This window comes from Octodon degus, unplaced genomic scaffold (genome assembly GCF_000260255.1).
Source record: "Octodon degus isolate 3935 unplaced genomic scaffold, OctDeg1.0 scaffold00025, whole genome shotgun sequence".
Taxonomy (NCBI): Eukaryota; Metazoa; Chordata; class Mammalia; order Rodentia; family Octodontidae; genus Octodon; species Octodon degus.
Window position 1 is genome coordinate 16,828,437 of NW_004524601.1, and position 8,384 is coordinate 16,836,820.

Below are 8,384 nucleotides of genomic sequence, written 5' to 3' on the forward strand. Positions count from 1 at the left end.
CCAGAAACTACAGGAGCAACGCCAAACAGGCTTTTCCCTCCCAGGCCTTAGCAGAGATCGATATTCCTAACACCTGGGTCTCAGGCTTCTCCATACAGAGCTGTAAAACAATACACATCTGTTACTTAAGCCATTCAGTCTGTGGGGCTTTGATACCAAAGCCCTAGCAAACTAAACAGCTAAAATTGTAAACCAGCCACCCTGCTTGCAATTCATTTTGTTTGATGACTTTCCTAGATCGTCAATCTCATGTTAATTTAACTATTTCATTTTAGGAATGATGTTAACAGGATACATCTGAAAATACAAAGGTAAAATCAGTACTTATTAAAATTGCTTCATAGGGTAGGACTGATTTGCAGGATTTGAGCAAGGAAAAACAACCCTTTGGACAGCAAACCATTTGGGGAAGCAGTGAATTAAACAAAAACAGACTTGGGAAGCACTGAGTTATGCAAAATTACTGGATTCTGCAGAGCTCTTGACATGCTAAAATATATTTTGGATCAACCAGAAAAGAATGCCTTATGAGGACAAAAAGGATAACTTTAACTCGGCTACATTAGTGTAGCTATTTTGGTGCCATAATTTTTTAATGATGCCTCAATGACAATGTCAAAACCAAAAGTCATTGGAACAAGGCTAGCAAGTCCCTCTATAATCACATCACCATTAAGTACTCTCAAATAATGAAATTTTTTCAACTTCACACTTCATTTCTATCTCATTTAAAATTTGTATAAGTTTGGGTGAACATATAGAATATTTTCAAGCTTCCAAAATGATGTGTTTGTTCTGCCCTTTAGAATCTTAAAGACTTCAGTATGAAAGTCTAATATTATTAAGTAAATATGTGTTTGTATGGGTGGGTAGGAACGTATGTCATGATAGAAACTCTCAGTATCTAAGAATAAAACTAACTTTTCAATTCACTAAAATGCGTCTATAAGAAGCTTATGGGGGGGGCAGAGAGATGGCTCAGTAGAATTAAGCGCCTGCCTGGCAAGCACAAGGGCCTGAGTTCAATCTCCAGTACTGAAAAAAAAAAGAAAGAAAGAAAGAAAGAAAGAAAGAAAGAAAGAAAGAAAGAAAGAAAGAAAGAAAGAAAGAAAGAGAAGCTTATGACCAATATGTGAAGAAATTTTCTATGTTTTTTTTGCCATGAAATTGAGTCAAGCGAGATTGTTAACTCAAATTCATACTCATTGTCAATACTTATACTCCACATTATGCTCAAAGCCACACCTTGAGTAATGACAAAAAAATAAAGAAAAGAGAAGAAAGAAAGAAAGAAAGAAAGAAAGAAAGAAAGAGAGAGAGAGAAATATAGGTAACAAAAATTAAAATTATGGGCTGGGACGATAGCTCAGTGATCTAAGCACCTTCCTGGCAAGCCCAAAGACCCAAGTTCAGGCTCTAGTGCCGCATGTCGTGCCAGCCCTGGAACCTCAGACATGGTGGTTCATGCCCATAATCCCAGAACTGGAAGGCTGAGACAGGAAAAGCACTACAAGTATGAACTCCATAGAGAGATCTTGTAGCAAATAAATAAGTTTTAAAAAATATTTTTATTCTCCAAAGATATGATTATATATAAATATATATGGAAAAATTATTTTTGCTAAAACTAATAAATGAAATTAGTAAATACACAAGATATGATGCCATTTGAAAACCCATTGTACTTCAATACATGAGCAAAAATTTTAATTGAAATTTAAAATACCTTGTAATAATAAGAAAATACTACCTGGGAATAAATTAAATGAAAGAAATACGAGAACTTTTTACTGAAAATTACAAAGCATTGCTGACAAAAAGCCTACATAAAACAGAGATATATGCTCAAAGATCAGAAGATTATTATAACAAAAATTGTATGCAATTTACTTAGATTCACTACCATCTCAATCAAAATTTCAATAGGGACTTTTAGAAGAAATTGGTAAGTCCAAATTTAAATGAATATTCAAAGGACCTAGAATAGACAAACAATTATTTAAAGAAAAAAATAATAAAATTGAAACAATCTTACCCCCACATCTCTCTCTTCCTCTCTCCTTCCCTTCCTCCCTCTTCTTGCAAGTTAGTTTAGAAGGACAAAACACAAAATCAAGCTGAAGGCAAGATGGTGGGCACAGAAACAGAATTTTAAAAAATGTCAAAGGCCACTCCAAATGGTTTAACGGTGACATAGGCAGTTTGGAAGCTCTGCGATGCCCTCTCTTTCTTTTGGTACCAGGAATCAAGCTCAAGACCTAGTGCTTCCTTTAATACCTTTAAACTACTCTTCCTCGGAATAGTGATTTGGGGAAGTCATAGACAGCTTGACAGGAAGGGACATCTGCTTAGGGATATGTCACTGCCCAACTCTAATCCGAGAACACTGCCCCCATGGCTTTGCACACCACAGGCAAAGCCGTTCCTCCACAACTCATCACGTGCCAGCACAGCATCTGCGGCAAACCTCTAAGTCTCATGTCCTGAAAAGGAGCACCCACATTCCCTAGTTTAATGACTTTCTCTAAATCATTTTATTGAATAAAATCTGCTATTTGTGTTTCTGTGTTGATCACAGACAAGAATTTCTGATTTAGATGCCAACAGAAATGGTTGATATTTGACAAAGGTGCCAAGGTATTTCAACAGGCAAAAGAATGGCATCATAAGTAAATGGTTCTGGAATAACTGTATTTCTCTATGTGAAGAAAATGAATGTCAATGCTTACTTTCTTTCACATAATATTAATTTGAAATAGATCAAAGAGCTAAACCTAAAAGCTCAACCTGCTAATTGTAGAGAAGTAAACAGCAGAGCATCTCACAATTTGGAATGAACAGAAGTTTCTTGAAACTATAAAAGAAAATATGATTAATGGGACCTCATCATGGAGGGAAACACTGGGGACAAACTATGGACTAAAAATGTTTGAGAAGAAACACTGAGCAGTGTGCTGTCTATGGTGGACTTCAAAACTCTGAGACTGATGCCCAGGAATCTAAAAGTCCTCACGTGGCCAGAGAGGATCTCGGAAAGCCTTAGGCCTACAGCTATAGTGCAGCAGGAGGCTGGTTGGAATCAGAAAGTAAATGTTAAGGCAGAACTGCCCTCTATCTGGCTGTTTTGAAAACAGGCTCAACACATACAGGGTCTCTCCCAGTAAGGAAATAAAAGAATTATGGGATTTATGCATTTAAGAATTACAGGGTTTATACACTTAAGGAAATCTTTCTAATCTTTAGCTCACCACCAAGTTTACTAAGTACAGACTTCAACTGCCAGACAAGGTGGAATATAGACTTTAGTATGAAGATATTTTGCTAAGTAAAAGAAGTCACACACAGAAGTTCACATAATGTATGATTTCATCCACATGAAAAGTCCAAAACTGGCATTCAAATGACACGGGATGGTTACCAGGCAGAGAGGGCAGTGGAAAATGATTGCTAATGGGTACGGGTTATCTTTGGTGAGCAAAGTGCTCTGGAATTAGAGCAGTGCTGGGTGCACGTCCCGGCTAATGTACTCAAATTCACTCACTTGTTCACTTTAAAAGGGTGAATTACATTATATGTGAATTATATCTCAATTTCAAACTGTTATCTGTACACAACATGTCTAAAATAAAAATAATTTTAGGAAAACAAAATCCAGAAGAATTCTTCACCAGCATGCTTGCTCTACATGAAAAATGACGGGGCTCTTCAGGGCAAAGGTGCTGTGCACAGCGAAAACCAGAAATTCTGCCAAGTGTGTCTTCCACCGCAAAGGGTGGAGAGTAATGTATAGATCAATATTTGCTGTTTAAAACACAAATAATAATGTACCTTGGGGTTTATAACATGTAGGAAAAGATTAGGAAAACTATGACAGGGAAGGAAGGATATAAGGTGTGATCTAAAAATGCCATGAATATGCTTACATTTAAAATATATTATTATGATAAAAGCCAAGCTGAGACTAATTCCTCTCAGAACACTCCCCTCTGCTTCAGGCACACGTATCCCACTACTTGCACCACTGTCTGAAGCAGTTCTGGGAGTGCTTTTCTGAGAGTCTGTACTTGCACTGTTGCAGCTGCCATGATGTCCTGAATGAATTCAAAATATTTAACTTTCATGGTCATTTTGACTTTGGCGAAGAGCTGGAAGTCGCATAGTGCTAGATCCAGTGAATCCAGGGCATGCGTGCAAACCGCAAAGTTTCTATGAGCCCACCTTTCCTTGGGCTACAGCACCAGAAGCAGTCAATGGATACTTTGACCACCTCTGGCATTGAAATTGCTGTGAAACTCTTTCATGTCTCAAGGGTTAAGAAATGTTGATATAAGACTAATGCCCCCACATCTAGATCATCAGGAGAGCAAGTAGCTCTTGGATATTGGTGGAAAAGATTCTTAAAAACTATGTGCCAGAATCTACTAAAGCTAAACACCATTTTCCCTCCTCCTTATTCAATAAAAGTCAGTTTTTATATGCACTACAGTCATGCTTGAGAATTTTCATAGCTTTATTCATTAAATAAATTACAAAACAGTTATGCAAAACAATATTACACACAAATATGGACTGTTATGATGCTCCCCAACATAAATATAGCAGAAAATGTTTAGCCAAAGATGAGTAAGGAAAACTAGCACAAAAATAGATAAACTTAATAAGATCAAGGTCAGGAGGGCAGTTACTTTGGGTAAGCTAATAAGAGGCTTAGGCTTAGGGCAGTGATGGTGAACATTACAGCATTTTCAATGGTACAGCGATACACCCCTGCACAGGTTCACCACTGCTGATTTAGAGCACGATGTAGTCTTACTTAGCACTAGCCGTGTTCTAGGTCTTCAACTGTGCAGGACTTACAGGGGTGTATTTAAAACTCATTCAGCTGTAGGTTTAAGATAGGCACACTTTAAATCACGTAACATATACCCCCACAAAATATTTTGTAATACTGTGAATATATTTTCACAGACTCAAATAGCAACTGTTAAGATTTGAATATGTCCCCCAAATTCAAGTGTTAAAAATGTAACTTACAAATGCAACAGTGTTAGAAGATAGGACCTAATTAAAGCTAATTATATCAAGAGGGCTCTACCCTTGTGAATGAGAAAATGTCATTTCTGAGAGATGGGGTTAGTTGTCACAGGACTGGATTTGTTATAAAAAGTTTGGCCTTCTTGGTTTTTGCCCTTTGCCCTTCCACCTACCACCAATCTGCCATGTTGCTGCCTGTTTTTTTTTTTTTTTTTTTTAAATCTACTGGTCTAAATTAATGGACTTAAATTTTCTAGAACTCTGATGTTCAAAGAAACACAGACTATAGGGCAATTGCAGCAAAGGCCTCGCTTCACCCCTGGAGACCTCAAATGTCCCAAAATGGGTTTGTAAGACCTAGAATTTTCTACCTCCAGTCAGTCCTGGGATGCCAGGAGTCCCAACAGATGGAGTATCACCTTAAATAAGGAGGCCACCTTGGGCCTTGGGCAATTTGAAGAGGGACTTAGATGGGAGACTTCGGCTAGAAGTTAAACAAATGTATGTTCCACATCTGCGGCACCTCTGTGGTGAAAAATAATAGCCTCCACAGCACAATTCTTATAGCAAGTGGGAATATTCATTTTGGATAATAATTTTATCTCATCTTCCGAAGCTCATTTGAGATTCTGGTTATCTCATTTCCTGGGGAGATTTTATAGAAAAAAAAATCAGGTAAATAAACTGTAGTCTGCCATCTTAGCTGGGCATGGCTCTCATACTTGCAAATAATGCTTAGTTCTGTTATACTTTCCAGATTTCATGTGGCCTCAGCCAGCCCTCAGATTCTCAAAACTAAAGAGCATTTCTCCCTGGTTTTCATGCTGGTTTCAGGCCATGGCTGCCAGACCTGCTCACTTGTGCTCAGGAATGACCCACAGTACCAAGTGACACCCAACTCAGGTTTTCTTACATTGTTAACCTGTTCCCCAACTCTGTAACAGCTGTGTATGTTCTGATAATCGGAGCCAACTATTCCTATTACAATGCAAGCTCTCTTCCTTATTCCTGTTCTCTTGGTTCATGCAGTACAAGTTTTTCCACAGAACAGTCATAGCCTAAAGTGTAAGAGGCTCTTCCTTTAGGTCCACAGTAGAAGGAGTCTCTCCTTTCCAAAGCAGAACTGCTGCACCCATAGACTTCAGCTGCAGGGAAGGGAACAGGTTATGTCCAGGTGCAAATCATCCCTACATATACTCCTTCAGAATAGTGCCACAACTGCTGGAAACAGCCCCATAAAGTGGTCCTAAAAATGCACACATACTGCATCCCCGAAGTTGCAACATACAGTATGACATCAGTTCTTGCAATGTTTCGTCCCAAGCTGCCAATTCAGCTGCACCTTCGAACAGATGCTTCACTGTCCTGTCAGGATAGTAGTTTCTAGCTAGTGAGGTATATGATGGATCAAGCAGGCTCATCATCAAACTCCCACTGCTGTCCCCTGTCTTGCAAAATTCCTTCAGGTACTTCCTCCCTTCCCGGTGACACAGGTAATTGTACCTGGTAGAGACTGGCAGCTTCATCAAAGAGCATCAAATGACAGTGGAGCCCGAGTTGCCTACTATGACCTTCGTCTGTCAGATCCGTCAAGTCACAAGATCATACCAGCAGTAATCCATCATAAAATGGGGAGTAGTAATGTGGAGGGTGGACTGGACCCAAAAAGGTCCCCTCTCCTTCTCCCACAAAAAGTTGAACCAGTTAGTGGCTCCCATTCTTACGTCTATAGGTGTGTGAAAAAATGTCAATATTTTCTCTCTGAATAAAAGAACACCCTGATTTATTTTGGTGTTGGAAATAGACCCACTATGATTGGTCTCAGCTGCCTAATGTGACATTGGTAAAGAGCTGGCTGACATGGTGCACACCCAGATCTCACAGGAACTTCCCACTCAGGCCACTCTAAACCTGCATGGGGTGGATGAAAGCCCCTGTACAGGCCTGGCTACCTACCTCTCTGCTGCAAATGGTATGGCCTTCTTTAAAACCTTAAGGGTCTACATTCTGGGTCCTTAGCTAAAGTATGGCATAACCTCCGCATGGTACTTTTCCTGGTACAGAAAACTAATATCTCAGTGACCACTGGATTGGACAGCCCTGTGGCAGAGCCATGTGTCTCCAAGGCCAGAACAGATGCAGGCTTCTTCCTTCCTGCTCAAGGGAGCTAACCAGACAGCCCCTAACATCACTTGATAAATGAGTCCAGGAAATAGTTTCAAAGATGAAAAGGGTTCTATTGAGAACACAGATGCCCACAAGCACTGCACTTACTTCTTACAAAGGAGAGGTGAAAAATGGAATAATTTTTTCTTTTCTTTAGAAGAGAAATCTCAGCGTGACACAGGCTACTGGATACTCTAAGAGCTTCACTCCTGTGACAGGAATCTAAATCTCTACAGGGTTTATCTCTTCCTCTCTGGCAAACGTGTATCTTACCTGTTCTCACTCATCTGGGTGAATTAATTAATTGAAGTTATTGATACAATTTAGCCAAAGTGATGTTCTGCAGTCCTGAACAATCCAAATCTCTTCAGACTAAATTAACAGAGGAATCCTTGTCCTTCTAGATAATAAGAACCATTATAGTTCTTCTTCCTTGACAGTGCATATTCTACATCAGTGGGTGCATACCATAGCAGACCCATAGCAGACAGACCACCACACTTGGCATAGCAGTTGCCATTGGCATACCTAGGTAATTTTTTCTTTTTTTTTTTTTTTTTTTGCGGAACCGGGGATTGAACTCAGGCCTTTGCACTTGCCAGGGAAGTGCTTATTCCACTGAGCCATCTCCCCGGCCCCTAATACCTAGGTAATTGATGCTGGGTTTTGTTTTTGTTTTTTTGGTGGGCCATGCCATATCCAGGATGGCTTTTTCTATAGACAGCACTGATGAATTAATGGGAAAACTATGCAAAATTACCTCTACATTCTTTCAGACTTTAAATAAGTTGATTGTATTGATTGATCACATGGCTCCTGACACCTTCTCCCAGCTTTTAGGATAAGATAGTATGTTTTCATTTACTACAGTGACTGAGCACATCACTTTCAGAGACTCGACTTGGCCATTTCTACTACAGTAGATTTTGCTCATAGACTGCACATCTCTTCCTCTTGGGTTATCATATTCTAATTTTTCACCCCCATAGTTTTCTCAGGACAGAATTCCTCTATCCGTGACTTGGGCCTTGCTCCTTACTGATACTTATGTCTAGCATGCTTGAGATGGTTAAGCAATGTCACTCTATCTCTATTACTTTGGGATCCTGCCATTCTTACTGTCACTAGAGCCAGTTTTTTTGCATCATTTTATGCTAGCAGACTTGGCCTAGAGAGGACAGTCA

The 8,384-nt window shown here is 39.4% G+C and overlaps 1 pseudogene; it reads left to right on the plus strand.

Moving 5' to 3' along the window:
- LOC101560291 overlaps positions 1–7,724 on the plus strand; it is a 20,769-nt pseudogene extending 13,045 nt beyond the window's left edge.
- Positions 7,725–8,384: the final 660 nt, after the last annotated feature.